Source organism: Anomaloglossus baeobatrachus, chromosome 5 (genome assembly GCF_048569485.1).
Source record: "Anomaloglossus baeobatrachus isolate aAnoBae1 chromosome 5, aAnoBae1.hap1, whole genome shotgun sequence".
In the NCBI taxonomy this organism is placed as follows: Eukaryota; Metazoa; Chordata; class Amphibia; order Anura; family Aromobatidae; genus Anomaloglossus; species Anomaloglossus baeobatrachus.
The window spans coordinates 99,623,276-99,642,860 of NC_134357.1; positions in this window are offsets into that span (position 1 = coordinate 99,623,276).

Below are 19,585 nucleotides of genomic sequence, written 5' to 3' on the forward strand. Positions count from 1 at the left end.
TGTATAACGAGGGGCAATAAAGTGACCCCACACCAGCACACTCTGGAAAATTATGCAAAAAAACAGGAGAAAAGACAGAGTAAAGTGCAAATGAAATCAATTTATTGTGGAGAAATGGAACATAAGGAAGATTGGCAGAATGATCCCTTAATTTGTTGAAATCAGCTTTCCTAAAGTTCCAGGTTTTTGCTTCTCCCCTTTGAAATGTTCTACTGAATATTACATTGAAACTTACCATATTATGGTCACTACTGCCCAATTCCTCCTGGACCTATAGATCTGAAGTCGTATTCGGTCTATTTGACAGGAGCAGATTCAGCAAATTATCTTCCCTTGTTGGTTCATCTACCAACTAAGGCCGGAGTCATACTTGCAAGGGACTCGTGCAAGTCTCGCATAGCATCACCCGGCACGGCCGCACACTCTCCAAACAGGAGCGTCTCAGCTGCATAGAAATACCTGCAGCCATCCCGCTCCTGTCCGGAGAGCATCAGGCCATGTCGGGTGATGCGATGCGAGATTCACGCGAGTCATGCATGAGTCACTCGCAAGTGTGACTCCAGCCTAAGAGAGGTAATGGTAGATAAGAACTTGCAGATTTTAGCACAACTCGAAGATTCTATGTCTCATTGAATGTCTGGATAGTTGAAATCCCTCATAATAAGGAGCCGATTATTTATTTGCTATCATATTATTTTGTTGCAGATTTTCATCCTCTACCTGTTTAGCTATGTTAGAAAGCTTAACCCCTTCAGCCCCCGGGACTTTCTGTTTTTGCGTTTTTGTTTTTTGCTCCCCTTCTTCCGAGAGCCGTAACTTTTTTATTTTTCCGTCAATCTTGCCATATGAGGGCTTGTTTTTTGCGGGATAAGTTGTACTTTTAAATTAAACCATAAGTTTTACAATATGGTGTACTGAAATTACCAAAAAACCATACAAAAAGCCATAAAATATAATTTTTATTAGATTAAAAGTAAAAACAAGGTATAGACAAAGTGATTGAAGAAACACCAACATGAACAGCAGGGGAGAAAGTGAGTAAGACAAATATGCCAGTACAACGCTATATATAGCACTGCTTTATACTGTCAAAAGGTTTAAGTTATAATAGAGCAAATATATGCATAAGCAGGCATGATCATGAGTAACAGAGGGTGTAAGTAGAAATCAAGATTATACCATCAAATCAGATCCATAGCAAATTGTACAAAGAATTACCTAATGGCATCTCCTCCTGCTGGTGCTGGCGTCTGTCCCTACACATGTTTCAGCATAAAGCCTTCATCAGGGGGTCACGAAAGTGAAACGAAAGTGACTCGTCATAGCTGCAGGCGTCATCACATGACCCTGTGCTACCATGGCAACCACCAAAAGTCACGTGATCACTCACATGACTTCCGGTGGGGGCGGCGGTAAGTAAAAATCGTGACCGCGCTTATATACATCTCGCTGCCAGACTTTGGAAAAACGAGATGTAAGGGGTTAATGTTACGGGTGGAATGCGATTCCACTCGTAACATGCAGGCACACATGTCAGCTGTTGAAAACAGCTGATATGTGCGCCGATCGCCGCATCCTGCAAGCGGTAGGGGGCGGGGCTTAGCGGCACACGCTCCATGACAGAAATATCCGTTAAAGGTCGTTAAGGGGTTAAAGCAAACTTCAATTAGCAGCTTTCTATTATTGCCCTCCCTATGTACATTTACTCATACTGACTCAGGGGCATACATATCATTGGTGCAACCTGCGCAGCCACACAGGGGCCCAAGAGGAAGGGGCCAATTTCTACCCCCAAAGTAGTGGGAATTATGCATTTTTATGAGCTTTTGGGCTGCAGAGGGCACATATAGTGTTCTTGCACAGGGGCGCTTTTCTCTCTGTGTCTGCCACTGTTGACTCTACATTGTGGCAGCTCCCCCCAATGCCGTTATTGAGCACAGATCTTAAATTAGACTTAACAAATATACACACCCCTCCACTTTTTCTCCAATTCATTAATTTTGTTTGCAAGCATTCTTGCATTTGTCAGCAGACATTTAATACTATTAACACATTTATTTCTCCTTGCCGCTCTACTTTCCTGCTTGTCCCAGCCCCCCCAAATCCTCATTAACCTATACTATGTCTCTGTGTATTCTCTATCTATCCCCTTTTTTCACAACTACCCTCCCTCCTCCATATCCTAGTTTAAAAGCTCTTCCATCCATCTGAAAATTTTCTTCCTATTGAGGTGCAGCCTTTCCCTCCCATACAGCCTGTAGCCAACAGAGAAGTCAGCCTAGTTTTCTATGAACTAAAGCTCTTTCTTCCTGCTCCAATTTCTAAGCCACTTATTTATCTACTTAATCTTCCACTGTCTTTCTAGTTACGCTCATGGCACCAGTAGTATTTCTGAAAACACCACTTTGGAGGTCCTTGCCTTCAGCCTCTCTCTTATTTCCATGTAATTTTTTTTAAGGACCTTCCACCTCCCTCTAACTTTGTTATTGGTACCAATGTGCACCATGACCACTGCATTTTCACCAGCCCCACCAGCTATCTGTCTATCCAATCCACAATATGCCGAACCTAAGCACCCAACAAACAACACACTGTTCGACATTCACAGTTTCGGCAGCAGGATTGCCTGTGTGTCTACCTAATTACAGTGATGAGCAAAATGGTAACAATGTTTTGAATTTTTTACTTCCAGGCTCTATATCTCATAATTCACTACACATGCCCAGAAGGGTACACACAGTGTTGAAAGAGAAAGGTGGATTTATGAAATACTAACAAAATGCTAAAAACTTTAAGTTAGAACTATAGTAGCAAAACAGTAACAATGCAGTGAAATGACAGGAATCTGCATAACTAATCCTATGCTACATAGTTGTAAGTCAAATTTAAGCTGGTTAGTATATAAAGTCCCCTACCACCAAGATCTTTCTAGCCTTTGCTGCACCCCTATTATCCTCCTTCCTACAGCAGTCGTTTTCCTGGTTGCTAAGAACAAAATGCTGCTGTAGGGATCCTAGTCCTGGCCCTTCATTCCTAATATCAGCAAGACAGGCGTATTTACTAGGTTGTGCCAGATCAGGACTAGGCTCCCTGACACTTTTCCCCATACTCCTTCTTCTAACTGTTACCCAGCTACCTACCTCTGCTACTAAATTTCCCCACCTCAGCCTACCCCCATGTCATTGTCCCCTGCCAGAGCAACTCAGTGAGCTCTAAACTCTGCATATTTATGTAAGCTGCATATTTAGATACATTACCTGGGCTTCCAAATATGTAACACACTTGACAATTTAAGAGGGATTTCCCATTCACTTTAGCTGCTAACCAAACCTTGTGCCCCCTTTAATAAAGAAACACACACACACACACACACCACAGTTACAGTGTTTAACTATGCACTTAACTGCAACCCTCATACTACAATGCAGCCCTTTCCTGCTCAGCTGCTCTCGCTTGATGTGGTTGTGACTTGTAGTTCTCAAACCAGCAAGTAGCAGGTGTAGCTGCTACAAACACAGCAACACAGACAACACAGAGAAAATCATATCCCAAACAATTAAAACAATTACACAGTTATCACAAACTATGATATTGTGTTTAAGCGCTTAACTGCAACCCTTAGATTTTAATGCAGCCCTCACCTGCTCAGTAGCCCTTGCTTGCTGTAGCTGGGACATTTATTTCTCCAACTAGTCAAGAAAATTGCCAAACTGCATCATGAGAGTTATAACACAAAATGAAGGCCATCCATAGATTCCAAAGCCGAGAGGTGGATGTCAAGGCAAAATATTAGAGTCAACAAGTCAGCTCATCACGAGGTATATCAATTCTGGTGCAACAAACATGGTAGATGAAGTAGCTCGTATGCTTCGTAATAGTGAGATCACAGACGTCCATGAAAGCACCATGTGACACATGTTACACATATCTGCAATGGTGGCCTGAAAAATGGCGATGAAGCCTCGTCTTTAGTATCGCATTTAGAAGCATTGGCACCGCAATGCATTCAACTGCAGTAAAGCCACGACAGCAGCAAGCAGCCCTGTGCATCGGACACTATCACAGAGGGGTCTATGGGCCTTGCGGCATACAAGAAGCAGCTGAGGTCACCGCGGGAGCGGAAAAGAGGTGAGAATAATGTTTATTGTGTGTAAACAACGGCAAAATAGGGGACATGAAGGGGACCGGTAGGAGGGCATTACTAAACAATGGGCACATTACTACAGGGGACATTACTAAACAATGGGCCCATTACTTCTGTTGCCTTATACTCGAGTATATATGGTCTCTCCCAAACTCTATATTTTAACTGGAAAAGTTGGGGGTCGTCCTATACGCCCAGTCATCTTATACGCCGCACAATACGGTATATACAGTTAGGTCCAGAAATATTTGGACAGTGACACAATTTTCGCGAGTTGGGCTCTGCATGCCACCACATTGGATTTGAAATGAAACCTCTACAACAGAATTCAAGTGCAGATTGTAACGTTTAATTTGAAGGTTTGAACAAAAATATCTGATAGAAATTGTAGGAATTGTACACATTTCTTTACAAACACTCCACATTTTAGGAGGTCAAAAGTAATTGGACAAATAAACCAAACCCAAAAAAAAAATTGTTATTTTCAATATTTTGTTGCGAATCCTTTGGAGGCAATCACTGCCTTAAGTCTGGAACCCATGGACATCACCAAACGCTGGGTTTCCTCCTTCTTAATGCTTTGCCAGGCCTTTACAGCCGCAGCCTTCGGGTCTTGCTTGTTTGTCGGTCTTTCCGTCTTAAGTCTGGATTTGAGCAAGTGAAATGCATGCTCAATTGGGTTAAGATCTGGTGATTGACTTGGCCATTGCAGAATGTTCCACTTTTTTGCACTCATGAACTCCTGGGTAGCTTTGGCTGTATGCTTGGGGTCATTGTCCATCTGTACCATGAAGCGCCGTCCGATCAACTTTGCGGCATTTGGCTGAATCTGGGCTGAAAGTATATCCCGGTACACTTCAGAATTCATCCGGCTACTCTTGTCTGCTGTTATGTCATCAATAAACACAAGTGACCCAGTGCCATTGAAAGCCATGCATGCCCATGCCATCACGTTGCCTCCACCATGTTTTACAGAGGATGTGGTGTGCCTTGGATCATGTGCTGTTCCCTTTCTTCTCCAAACTTTTTTCTTCCCATCATTCTGGTACAGGTTGATCTTGGTCTCATCTGTCCATAGAATACTTTTCCAGAACTGAGCTGGCTTCATGAGGTGTTTTTCAGCAAATTTAACTCTGGCCTGTCTATTTTTGGAATTGATGAATGGTTTGCATCTAGATGTGAACCCTTTGTATTTACTTTCATGGAGTCTTCTCTTTACTGTTGACTTAGAGACAGATACACCTACTTCACTGAGAGTGTTTTGGACTTCAGTTGATGTTGTGAACGGGTTCTTCTTCACCAAAGAAAGTATGCGGCGATTATCCACCACTGTTGTCATCCGTGGGCCTTTTTGAGTTCCCAAGCTCACCAGTCAGAATGTACCCGACTGTTGATTTTGCTACTCCAAGCATGTCTGCTATCTCTCTGATGGATTTTTTCTTTTTTTTCAGCCTCAGGATGTTCTGCTTCACCTCAATTGAGAGTTCCTTAGACCGCATGTTGTCTGGTCACAGCAACAGCTTCCAAATGCAAAACCACACACCTGTAATCAACCCCAGACCTTTTAACTACTTCATTGATTACAGGTTAACGAGGGAGACGTCTTCAGAGTTAATTGCAGCCCTTAGAGTCCCTTGTCCAATTACTTTTGGTCCCTTGAAATAGAGGAGGCTATGCATTACAGAGATATGATTCCTAAACCCTTTCTCCCATTTGGATGTGAAAACTCTCATATTGCAGCTGGGAGTGTGCACTTTCAGCCCATATTATATATATAATTGTATTTCTGAACATGTTTTTGTAAACAGCTAAAATAACACAACTTGTGTCACTGTCCAAATATTTCTGGACCTAACTGTAAAACCCTGAAATTAATGGCCTATATAATTGTATAAATATTATTATTATCACTTGTCAAGTGATACATCCAGGCTGGGGGGCCCACACCTTCGATTCTTAATCCACCCCTGATCCTTGAAGAAATCACATGAATGCTCAGGCAAGTATTCATGTGTATGGGGTGTTTTGGAGAGATAGTTGTGTAGAAAATGAACGTTCAGCAAAAAACCTATCTCATGTGTTAGGTCAGTTTTAAGGGTGCTTTACACGAGACGATCTATCGTGCGATAGATCGTCGGGGTCACGGTTTTTGTGACGCACATCCGGCATCGCTTGCGACGTCGGGCTGTGTGACACCTCCGAGTGACGCAGTATCGCTCACAAATCGTGAGTCGTGTACTCGTCGCTCTGTTTCATAATCTTGTTTAATTAAAATGGCGCCGGTTGCTCATCGTTCCCAAGGTAGCACACGCCGCTCTGTGTGACACCCTAGGAATGATGAACAACAGCTTACCTCCGTCCCGCGGCACCTGCTGGCTATGCGGAATGAAGGAGGTGGGCGGGATGTTTACGTCCTGCTCATCTCCGCCCCTCTGCTTCTATTGGCCGGCCGCTGTGTGACGTCGCTGTGACGCCAAACGTCACTCCCCCTTCAGGAAGAGAATGTTCGCCGGCCACAGCGACGTCGCACAGCAGGTAAGTGCGTGTGACGGGGGTTAACGACTTTGTGCGCCACGGGCAACTAATTGCCCGTGACGCACAAACGAAGGGGGGGGGTACGATCGATCGTTAAATTGCACGATAGATCGTACCGTGTAAAGCAGGCTTTACACTTTTATATCAGCCACTGTAAGGAAAGACCTTACTGAAAAGGGAAAATGTCCAGTTGTCATTGTATTTATATACTTCCAGGAGAAATATCAGAAGAAGAATAGTATAGCGTTCTTATGCTACATCATTGCTATAGTATAAGCTTATAAAAAAAGACACGTCAGAAGCTGTCAGATCATCTGTACTATTTCTATACTTATCGAAAATTTTTATATAAATGCTGAATAACAACAATTTTAGATTCCGCGGAATTAATATGGACACACACAAAGATAATGAAAATAGTAATTTGTGGGAAAGCGTGTTTGTTTTCATTACTAAAATCTGACTTGTTATAATATTTAGTGTAATAAGAAATAAAAACATTATTCTTCTACTTTGCTACATCATTGAAAGCCTATAGTGTGTAACAGTGGCCTATACAAATACGCAGTGTGTCATTATTTCATTAAGTGGGTGGGTATGTGAAGAGCCATTTGATGCAATATCAAAGATTTTAAATGAAAGCATGCTGCCATTTACAAGTGTTGACACGATTGTGGAATATGGAAGAAAAGCAACTTATTACTGTAACTGCAATACCAAGAAAAGCTCACTGCATATCAAGTGACTTTTTATTGAATTTTCAAGCAAGAACAGCATGTAATGTTTCTTCTGGTTTGACAAGTACTTAATATAGCAAAGACTGATATAAAGTAACTTATTTTTTCATTAGACTTCCACTCTAGTTGTTGACCAGGATGGATTTAGGCAAAGTGTTTACCAGATTATAACATTTTGCACCTTCACATAGTAAGATTTTGGGCGCATCCACACAAGTTCCAGATTGGTAAAGAGCGCCGATCGACTATATTAATGCTGAGCGGTGCTGATGAACGGTCTCTTCTCAAATGCTGATGAAGAATAATGACAAAATGATCATTGATGGATCATTCTGCCCCTAAATGCAGTATCATGCGGATGGGAAGGGCATGGGAAGCAGTGAATATTTATTTTGAATTAGCTAGCAGCTGACAACGACATGTAACTAGGGGTATATGGCATCATGCGCTGCCTGTCGCTTACACGCCAAAGTCAGTTGCCTGCATCAAAAGAGGACACCACTCACTTGGAGAATGGATGGAAGGTGAGAACAATTGCTTATTTTTTTATATGTGTGGCATAACGAGAGGCATATACACCAGGATGGGTCCATTATGGTAATCTTACATTCCTGGATGGGTGACACACATACCAGGATATCCCCAGAATATGGCTCATATACACCAGGATGGTGGACATATATACCTGGAAGGGGTCCAGGATGGGAGACATTAGTACAGAATGGGGGAACATTACCTCCATAACAGTGTCAGTAGCACATCTCATCAAAACAGTGCATAACTGCATTTTTTGCTTTCAGTTTTTTTTTCCTATTTTCCGTTTCTAAAACCTAGGTGAATCTTATGGTCCAGTGCATCTTTTGGTCCAAAAAATATAGTAATTAAAAAAATGCATATGCACACAGAAAAAAGGCAACCCATTCACATGTGAATGCAACATGCAAAGCAAAAAGTGATGAAGTCTCTGTTATGGCAATCCCTTCTAATTAGAGGTAGAGATAAGTGAATCTTTCAAATTCAAATTTGCAGGCTTTGCTAATTTTCCCAAAGAAATGGATTTGTGGCCAATTGCATGATTAAAAAGCCTCTTATTGCCTGGAAATATGCGTATAACACTTTGAATTCCCCTTGGAGTCTATTGAACCTGTTTTAAGATGTGTGATGCAAACAGCCTTTTTAATGTGCAAGTGATTTTAACCTCTCTGTGTAGGAGAAAACAAATGGTAACCTGAGATAACCAACAGCCTATTTAACCACACAAGGCAGTTTTGGACTTTGTAGGCTACTTACACTGTATCAACAGGCCAAAAAGTATTCCTTTTCGGAGGCAGATGCATGTCTTGTTATTTATACATGGAGGCTTTTTGCATAAGCAGCCCAAAAACCACCCCTTAAATTAGGGAGACAAGGTGTACTGTTTGAACATGAAAAAGCTTTTGTTTCTCATCAAGAAGTAAAACAAAATCCTTTTCGAAGTTTGTAACTAAATTTCTAATCACAAAATGATTTGGCAATTTCAAAGGCTTTTTCTTAAGCTGTCGAAAAATGATTAGTAATGTAGAGTTAAATTGGAAAGGAGATGTGTGCAAATTGATTGTTATAATAAAGTGGATAAGTGGCACTCCTAGTAAAAAAAAGTCCAGGTGCACAAGTGGAAAGGCTAACCACAAGTAAAGAAAGTAAACACTTGGCACACCAAATCGAGATCAAATGAAAAGGAGCATTTATTGCTACAATGGAAACAAATTGACGTTTCGGCCTAATGGCCTTCATCAGATACTGAAATAACACAGAAAATATAATGACTAAATAAGTCAAATAAGAAAAAACAGCATGATCATATTTCACTGTACATATTGGTAGCTGGAAAAAATCAGAGGTAGATATATTTACATGCATAATTATATACATGACGTAATAGAACGAAGATACTCATGGAGGAAAGGTGATAACATTCCAAAGAGAAAAGGAATCAAATCTTTTTCAGAATAATCATATAAATAGGGCCATGCTCAGTCTTCCCACAGAGACATAAGAAGAGCAAATAGAGTGCATGAGACCTAAAGGAGATAGGTCTATTAAATAGATATAAACATAAAGTTATTTACACTGTGATATAAGGTAAATAATGTAGTATTGAGAGCACTGTTGGGGCTGGCAACATGTGCTGGAGAAAGGGGATGAGGAGTATCCGATGTACTGGGTTTAAATAGTGTGGGGTTAAAGAGCTGAAATGACTTCCAGAAATCCAGAAAGCATGATCGGAAATAGCATCACATTATCAACAGTAACCAACCACAACCAGAGCGCAACTTATACAAAATATAATAGCGCTGTACACGTCACTGGAAGTGACGCAGTGCATGAAGTATGGAGACTGGAAGTGTTACAATAGTAGTTGTGGAGACATGCTCACGTTACCGGAAATGCTTCGATGTGTGTCACAAGAAGAATGCAGGCTGGAGGCGTGACAATAGTATTCATGAAGACCCACTGCGTCACCAGAAATGACTCGATGCGTGTCATTGGGAGTGTAGCTAATTGAGATGTTACAGTGGTGGTCATGGATATTCACTCCCGTAACCAGAAGTGATGAGGTGCATATCACAAGAGGTATGGACGCTAAGGGTATTGTAATGGTGGTCATGGAAACCCGCTTATGATGCGGATAACAGGGGATATGAATATATATGTCTAGAAACACAGCCCACATACCTATAAGGGAAATAATTCACATCACTGAAAGTGACGAGATATACAAATGAAATAAAAGAAAAAGAGGGTGCGCTCCTGTGTAAAATCTAATGATAACTTATTACGTGTGCAGTGTGATGGTCACACTCACCTGATCCTGTTGTACGTCAGGTACAACACTGGGGAGACAGCCGAAGGGAGGTCCACGGTGTACCGCTATGGCATCAGCGGGGATCTCGTCCTTTCCAGCCCGCAGTATTTCCAGCTCAGGCTGCCGCTCACACGATCGATATCCCACATGGAGAGCACAGCCGTCAGACCAGCACTGAGCTGCAGCTCCTCCTCTGTGGTGGACGGACCCGTAGAAAAGATGCCGGTGACTCACCGGCCCTTCAGAGGCTTGATGTGATTCAGGCAGAGTCTTGGAATAGCTGCAGCAGCCCCGTGCACTCCAAGAAGGAGAAGGAGAATGGATTTGGGGATAATGAAAAAACCACGGTGTTGGCTGCGCTGCTATTAAAGTTCATAAAGATGATGGTATTGTTCCAAAAAAAACTTTTTTTATTGCAAGATTATAAGCCACAACGCGTTTCGGGGTTAAATGTTCCCCCTTCCTCAGGTAGCAACCTGAGGAAGGGGGAACATTTAACCCCGAAACGCGTTGTGGCTTATAATCTTGCAATAAAAAAAGTTTTTTTTGGAACAATACCATCATCTTTATGAACTTTAATAGCAGCGCAGCCAACACCGTGGTTTTTTCATTATCCCCAAATCCATCGAGATATACAAATGAGAAGATAAAATATGTGTAGTATATAGAAACAAGCTATGTGTGATATATAAATAAAATGTAGATAAAATGAATACGGAAGTATAATGTAATTTTAAAAAATAGGGGGATATGAAATAATGGAATAACAATAATCGGTAAACACGACAATGGTTTATGATAGAAGTATGAATATGTGGGAAAAGGGAAGAAGCAGAAAGAAATGGGAGATAGTAAAAAGGGGAGGAGGAAAGAAAGGGAGAGAGATACTGAATCACTGAAACACCAAATGTATAAATGTAAGTTACCATGTGGTAGATGAGCAATGGAAATTCAGCCCAGTAAGACACAACTTATGCACTCTGCTATGGAGTAATACATAGTACATAGTAATACATAGTACATAGTAATTCAATTTTGTTTAGATATTCTGAATATCATATTGTGAGATAACTTTTTCCTGTTTCAGGACATTTTTTCTCACAAATCAAAGGCACAGCAATGGGTCCAATGTGCCCCCCCATATGCCAACTGTTATTTGGCCTCTTTTGAAAAACAACAGCTCTATAACAATTATCTCTTTTCCAACAACGCCATAATCTGGCGTCGCTATATAGATAACATTTTTTGCATTTGGCGGGAGTCACTAGAATCTCTTCATGAATTCAATTCAGTTCTCAATTCTATTTGGCCAGAACTTACCTTTACTTTACATTATCACCTTCAAACTATCAGCTTTTTAGATACTAGAATCATTACGACACTGGATGATTTGGAGATTGATGTTTTTTCTAAAGAAACTGATAAGAAGAGCCTTCTGCATTTTTTGAGTTGCCACCCATTGGCAATGAAAAGATTGCTTCCACAATATCAATTTAAGAGAGTTGAGCGTATTTTTTCCAATCCAGAGACTAAATTAATTTGCATGCAGGAGATGCGATCAAAGTTTACGGCTAGAAATCATCCTCAGAGATTTCTAACTGAAAAACTGAAAGTTCAAGTCCTTCATCTGGTAAGATCACTACTCCCGGCATACCTTTTATTCACACTTATCACCCCTTCATACACCAACTTCATGTTAATATACGCAAACATTGGTCCATATTAAGCAAAAGTTATCCGTATGTGGTCAAGTTTCAATCTCCTTTTCTGCCGTGCTATAAAAGACCTCCAAATCTTCGTGACAATTTAGTATGTGTTGGTATAGTCTCATCCATTAAAATAAACAAATAACAGTTTTTAGACACACCACGAAAAGGCACTTTTCCATGTCTACACTGCCCTCAGTGCAGTAATGTTCAAAAGGGCAGTATGATATATCATCCCCATACAGACTCAAGTATTCAAATTAAAGATTTTTTTTACGTGTGATTCTATGTTTGTCGTGTATGCTGTTAAATGTCCATGCAGTCTCGTATATGTTGGGGAAACTACCCAGCATATACGAAACCGTATTTCACAACATAAATCCAATATCCGCTGTGGTAAAACCTATTTACCATTACCCTACCATTTTGTCAAATGTAATCATAATGTCAGTCAATTAAGATTTCAAGTGTTGGAGCATGTCCCGACTCCCAGAAGAGGTGTTAAGAGACTGCAAAGTCTTAAAAAGACACAAGCATATTGGATTCATACCTTGGATAGTCTTGAGCCTAGACGTTTTAATAGAGATTATGAGGTTTCTAGTTTCCTACAGTGTCATTTATTGCTTTTTTTTCGTTTTGCAGAAATTACTGGGCTGAATTTCCATTGCTCACCTCCCCCATGGTAACTTACATTTTGGCTTTACACGTTTGGTGTTTCAGTAGCTAATTTTTTTTCTTTCTCTCCCCATTTCTTCCTCCTCCTTTTTACTCTCTCCCTTTTCTTTCTTGTTCTTCTCTTTTCCCACATAGTCATAATTCTATATTCAACCTTTCTTGTGTTTACCTGTTATTGCTATTCCATTATTTCATATCCCCCTATTTTTTAAATCATCTTATACTTCCGTATTAATTTTATCTACAATTTATTTATATATCACATATAGCTTGTTTCTATATCCTACACATATTTTCTCTTTTCATTCCTATATCACGTCACTTTCAGTGATGTGAATTATTTCCCTTTTAGGTATGTGGGCTGTATTTCTAGACATCTATTCACATCCTCTGTTATCTGCATTGTAAGCAGGGTTCCATGACCACCATTACAATGGCGTACATACCTCTTGTGACACGTATCGCATCACTTTTCGTGATGCGAGTGAATCTCCATGACGACCACTGTAACAGTTCAATCCCCACTAACCAATGACACGCATTGCGTCATTTCCGGTGACTACTATTGTAACACTTGCAGCCTCCATACTTCTTGTGACATGCACTACATCACTTCCAGTGACTGGTGCAGCACCATTATGTTCTGTATAAGTTTCACTCTGCTTGTTGCTGGTTACTGTTGCTAACGTGACGTTATTTCCGATCATGCTTTCTGGATTTTACAGAAGTAATTTCAACTCTTTAACTCCACACTATTTAAACCCAGTACATCGGATCCTCCTTAGCACCCTTCTCCAGCACATGTTGCCAGCAGCGCTCTCAATACTACAATATTTGCAAGATTGCTTGAGTTCCCCCACAGAACAAAAATTCTCAAAAAGGCCCCTACAGAACCTGTTTTCACAGTTCACCCACATAGTCAAGATTGTTACAGTTTCCACATTAAGCAAAAATTCACAAAAAGGCCCTTATCTAACCTGCTTTCAGAGTTGACCCACAAAGTCAAGATTGCTTGAGTTCCACTACAGAGCAACATTTCTAAAAAAAAGGCCTCTGGATATCATGTTTTCCTAGTTCACTCACACAGTCAAGATTGTTAGAGTTCCCCCACAAAGCAACCCTTCTCAAAAAGGCCCCTACAGAGCCTGTTTTTCCAGTTCACCCAGACAGTCAAGACTACTAAAGTTCCCACATAGAGCAACAATTTTCAAAAGGTCCCTATATTGCCTGTTTTCAGACTTGACCCACACAGTCAAGATTGTTAGAGTTTCCCCACAGAGAAACAATTTAAAAAAGGCCTTTTCAAAGTCTATTGTCACAATTCCCCCTAAGAAGCCTAAATTTCAACTCCATTAGTGACCACTACAGCTGCTGTAGTTAAAATACCCGTAGTTGGATTTGGGATTAAGCTGGTGGTCTGACCACTCCCTTTGCCTTTAGGTGCCTCCCCGATGCTATTGACTTAGTGTCTCGGGTACACGAAGCATTTATTTTGAAAAAAATATTGTTCAAAGAAGGCATGCTTAATACTACAGTTAGGAATAATGGAATAGGACTCCATTTCTATTTTGTTTGTTGTCTGTGCTAGTGCCATGATTAACAGGGGAGCCAGTGGAAGCCAAAGCGAAGGAACTGGAAATAAATGTGGGAGACCCATCATTCAATAGGTGGAGAGGTGTGGACACATTCTCTTCCACCTTGTTGATGAAACGATGCCTCCTGCTAATATAGAGCATATCAGATGGTGCCTGTGTGGGGCCCCGAGGCTCGGTGTCGGTGCAGCGGCGCATTACCTTCAGGGACTCCACGCGGCTGGATCTAGTCACAGGTAGGAACTCCTCTATGTTGATTGTCGTGACGCCACTCTCAGAATTGCGGTCAGTGGGGACCGCCACTGCAGGTTAGGGGTGCCTGGGGCTGATGGTAGGTGCAGTCAGTTGTAATAGCCTCCTGAGAGTGAGGCATGCCCCAGGGTCCCGTGTAGGTGTGTGGAACTACAAGTCGCAGAATGACTCACACGCACAAGCAGGATGTCTTTCAGGGGTTTTACTCACTGATGGTGGCAGGGTGAGTAACCCGGGCGTAGCTGGGATGAACCAGGCTGGAACCAGGTGTCCTTCAGGCTGACTTATGAGGGTGACTACCAACTCGCCTTCCTTAGCCCGTTGTCTTTTGGGGTAACCCCTGCTTGAAGCCCTGCTGGGGTCGCCCAGGGAAGCTGCTGGTGCCTCTCTCCCCTTCTTCTTGGCCCGTTTGCTTGTAGCCTGGACCAGGTCACTCCGGCTGCTTGCCTCCTGTGAACTATGGGCCCTCACTTTGCTACGTGGCTGCGGACTCTGTGGTGTTGTCTTGGGGGTGTGAAGTGCCCCCTCATGCAGGTTTGGCAAAGGAAAGGTGAATCTATCCCTGCACTGGGACCTGCTACCCGTTTGGGCCTGGTATCTCCCTGACAGTCTCCTTACTTTCCACTCCGTTGCTCTCTCTTTAGCCGTGTGTGGATTTCGGGCAGCACTATCAGGTGACCGTTCTCCCCCGTCGGTAGTCACTGCGCGGACGCTGTTAGACTGCAACAGCTCCAGGGTCTGCTCTCACGTCTGCTTTCCCTGAGCTGCACACTAAACTGGCTCACTGCTCCTCCTCTCCTGTTCTTGCCTACGTCACCTAGCAACCAGGCTCTCTACCACACCCCTTGAGTGGAGATGGAGGCTTCGCCCCCTCCACCCCTCGAGTGGAGATGGAGGCTTCGCCCCCTCCTGGGATCCCCAGGGGTCCTCTCAAAGGTACATGTGTGAGACCTGATCACTATGCGCCTGTGTAGTCACACCTCGGTCAGCCTTCTGGATTACCTGTTTTGTACTGTCCCCAGCATGGGTGCAGTACTCAGTGGTGCCTGACCAGGTCAGGGGCGCCACATTCCCCCTTAGTTATCACCAGCACGTCCTTGGGCTGCAAGACAACATTTTAAAATGCGTAAAACAGTAAAACATGGTAAAACGTTTTAAAACCATCAGGTACCATACATCACCACCCTCCACCCACAAGTCCGTTAACCCACCCTAAACCCTCTCAGGCGGCAGGTCACCGGTTTCTTTTGGTAACCAGGTCTGGGCCATCAGCTTCCTCAGACCTTTCTTCCCTTCTGCCTCTCCCGTTGGCCGCGCCTTCAGCCACTTCTGGCAGGATGTAGAGGCGGCTTTCATGGTCTGGTGGTTTCAGGGTATACCTGGCCTGGTGGAGCCGCGCCTTCAGCCACTTCTGGCAGGATGTAGAGGCGGCCTCCACAGTTGGTGCTGACCAGGTACCCTCTTTGTGGTGGAGAGCCAGGCCCCATAAACAGGCGTGCTCCCTGGTAGTGGTTGTACCTCTGGGGTAACTATAAACACTGCGAGAGTTTGTGGCTATAGCCAGTTCATAGCCTTAAGGTTCATTTTTCAAAGTGCAAAAAGAGGTTTCTCACATTAGTTCATGTGGGCACATTTCTTGAACATGTAAACGTTGCGAAACTTGTCAAAACTTGTAACTGCTGTACTTTACTTTACTTTACATGAACTTTGCTCCTTCTTCCTCCTTACCAGGGCTTGGGCCTGTAGGGCTGCGGCACCTGTCGTCATCATCTGTAGTGGTTTCATCAATGGGTTCTTTGTCTTTTCTTTCCTCTTCTTCTGTGTCTTTATCTTTTTCTGTTGAGGTAGCAGGTTTGCTGTAGGGACTGCTGGCACATGGTGTGACATCTAGTGCATACCATCCTCTTTCTCCTTGGTGTTTGGTGAACTCTACCGAGTCTCCTGTCTGTAGGTTTCTTCCTGGATGTCCTCTAGGTAAATGGGCTCTAACATCCCTTCTGTTCACAAAGATGCCTTCTTTCATTCCAGGTACAACTATAAAGCCATATCCTGATTTTAAACTAAAGTCTTCCACTACTCCACGACAAAGGGGGCCTCTGACCTGGGATTTAGCTCTCCTTAATGACTGCTTCTCCTCCAAGTCTCTGGCTGTTACTTCGTCTTTTCTATCTGGAGATTGCTGTGCAGGGGAAAACTTTGTTCTGCTGCGGCGCCGTGTCTTGCGGGCTGGGTCCTGCCTGGCTGCTACTTCACTGCTTGCAGGCTCCCAGGTGAGGTATCTGGGCAAATCTTCCTCAGCGGAGGATGTCGGGCCCTCTTCATCCCAGCGGGAGTACGGCAGCATCTCGGGCTCTTGGACTGGTGCTGCATCCACTGCTGATGGCTCTGGGGTCAACTTCTCAGCTTCCTGGCCTCCCCTCCCCCTTAGTTCTTCTGGGCACTCCTCTTGTGGCAGCGCTAGGGATGGATTTTCATCAGCAGGCCAGGGCAGGGGACCCTTTGGCATGAATGTTGCAGGAGTCTTCTTGTGAGTATGCGGAGGGAGCAGATACCGGTCCACCATCTCCTTTGGGAAGTGGGCCTCTAGATCAGCCTTCAGCTTCCAGTATTCGGGGTCCTCCCCCAGCAGGGACTTCCTAGCAGGGACTTCCTTGGGCTGGGGAGCGGTGTCTGCTCTGGCCTTGCAGGCCGGGGTAAATAGTTGTACGGTCTTGTCTTGGCGGGCCGAGCCTGGCGTGGCAGCGGCCTGGTCTTGGCGGGCCGCGCCTGACATGGCGGTGGCCTGGATCAGCGTCGCTGTCGCAGTCTCAATCAGGGTCGCAGCTGGAGTCTTAGCGGGCATCGCTACTGTGGCCGGGTCTTGGCGGGCCGGGCAAGGCATCGCGGCGGCGGCCTGAATTGGCGTCGCAGCTGCGATGGGATCTGTGCAGGCTGGACTGGGCGTCGCTGCAGCGATCTGGGCTTGGCGGGCCGCACCTGGCGTGGCTGCGGCCTGGTTCAGCACCTCACTTGCGGCGCGGATGAGCGTCGCTGCTGCGGTGGGGTCTTGGCGGGCCGGGCCTAGCATGGCGGCGGCCTGGGTCAGCGTCACACCTGCGGCGTGGAGGAGGGTCGCGGTGGCAGCCGGATCTTTGCGGGCCGGGCTGGGCATCGTTGCGGCAGCCTGGGCTCGGCGGGCCGCACCTGGCGTGGCTGCGGCCTGCTTCAGCGTCGCCGCGCCGGGCATCTCTACAGGGACCGCGGGCATGGCAGCAGGGGTCGGGGCACTCGCGCTGACATGGGCAACACAGGACTCACCCATCGGTAACATCGTCGGGGCCTGAGTCGTCGCCGCTCGGTCTGGCACTCGTCGTGCGGTTCCCCTCTCGTAGGCCTGAACCGCTGCAGCCATCTCCAGAAGCTCCGTACGTCCCTCTCGGATCTGCTGCACGATCCTCGCTTCCAGTCGGTCGCTGAACTGGGCAAGCTCCCAGGACCACCAGGCAGCGGAACCCGGCTCTGGGCTCCCATCCTCAGACGCCATCTTCACCACGTCGTCGCCGCTCTGCAGATCCTTTCTCAGCAGCAGACCTCCGACTCTTCCTTGCAGTCTCAGTGCCAGTTCCTTCACTGCCTTGAACTCTTCTCCCAACAGCAGGCTTATCAGTTTCTGCTCTGCCTTTTCCAGCAGCAGGCTTCTGGCTCCCTTTCCTTCCCGACGTCTCTGAACGCCTCCGCTCTCATCACTTGCGAGGACAGGACCCTTCAGGGGATCTCTGGGTAGCACTGGGTAAACACTGGCACCTTACAGGGCCTTGTTCATCCAGATCTTCCTGTTTCATTATTTGAATGCTGTAATTATTGTAGATATTGGCAACCTGCAGGGCTCTGTTCATATAGAACCTCCTGCTTTATGATTAGATTGCTATATATATGGTAAATACTGGCATCTGGCAGGGCTCCTGCTCATCCACCCCCCCCCCCCTGGTTTGTTCCTAGAATGCTATATTTATAGTAAATACTGGCACTTTACAGGGGTCCTGCTCATCCAGAGCCTCCTGCTTTATCACTGGAATGCTATATGTATGGCAAACAATAGCATCTTTGCAGGATCTAGTTTATCTGGATATTTCTGCCTTATTATTAGAATGCTATATATATAGTAAACATTGGCATTTGCCATATCTAATCTTTTTCCTTATTGTCATATTTAATCTGTGTCCTTAATTGAGAAATGCTTTGGGACGCATTTGCATTCCTTAGCACACAATTGATCCCATTCTGTAGCAGACAGAGCGCAGTTGCAGTCTCAGTGTAGCACTTGGCACTTCCGGATGCTTTAATGAGAGCGCACATGCGTTCCCTATGACAGGTGGGACGCAGATGTGCTCTGCAGGAAGTGTAGCTATTTTCTGCTGCACAGAGCATGACACAGGAAGGAGGAGGAAGAGGCGGGCTGAACAAGTGTCCCACGTGGGTCACTGTGCTCCACGTGGGATATCGTCCAATGATTTTCAGATGGGCGTATGGGGGCGGGGCCGACCGACACTGTTTGTGGATGGGACCCCGGCGCTGACGTCACTCATGCCTCTAGGTAAGGGGTGGAGCGCAGCGTCCAGATGGACGTACGGGATACGAGCTGACCAACACTGTGTGTGCACGGGACCCGGCTGACGTCACCCATGTATCAAAGTAAGGGGTGGAGCGCAGCGTCCAGCTGGGATTCCTCTTGGTCACGCTCGGAGCAAATTTGTATGACTAATGGGTACCGCCCATAGGCGGGAGTTTTGAAAACGGAAGCTGTAGACTGTGACCATTAGGGGAGGGAATCACTACCCCTTAAGTAGAGGAATTTAGCACGCGCATCAGACTTATGGACCTGATGCCACAGTGAAAGGCTGTTACTGCAGGCACCTATTGCCTAGAGAGCCTTCCTGGTACCATTAAGTGAAAGGAGCTTTTCATTGTAACTCCAGCACCTAAATGGGGGGGTACAGAGTATCAACTGGACCCACATAAGGACCACACAGGATCTTCATCTCATGGAGAATATAAACAACGAGGAGGTATGTGCAATTCAACATGGGTCATGTGACAACTAATATGTCATGTCCGCATTT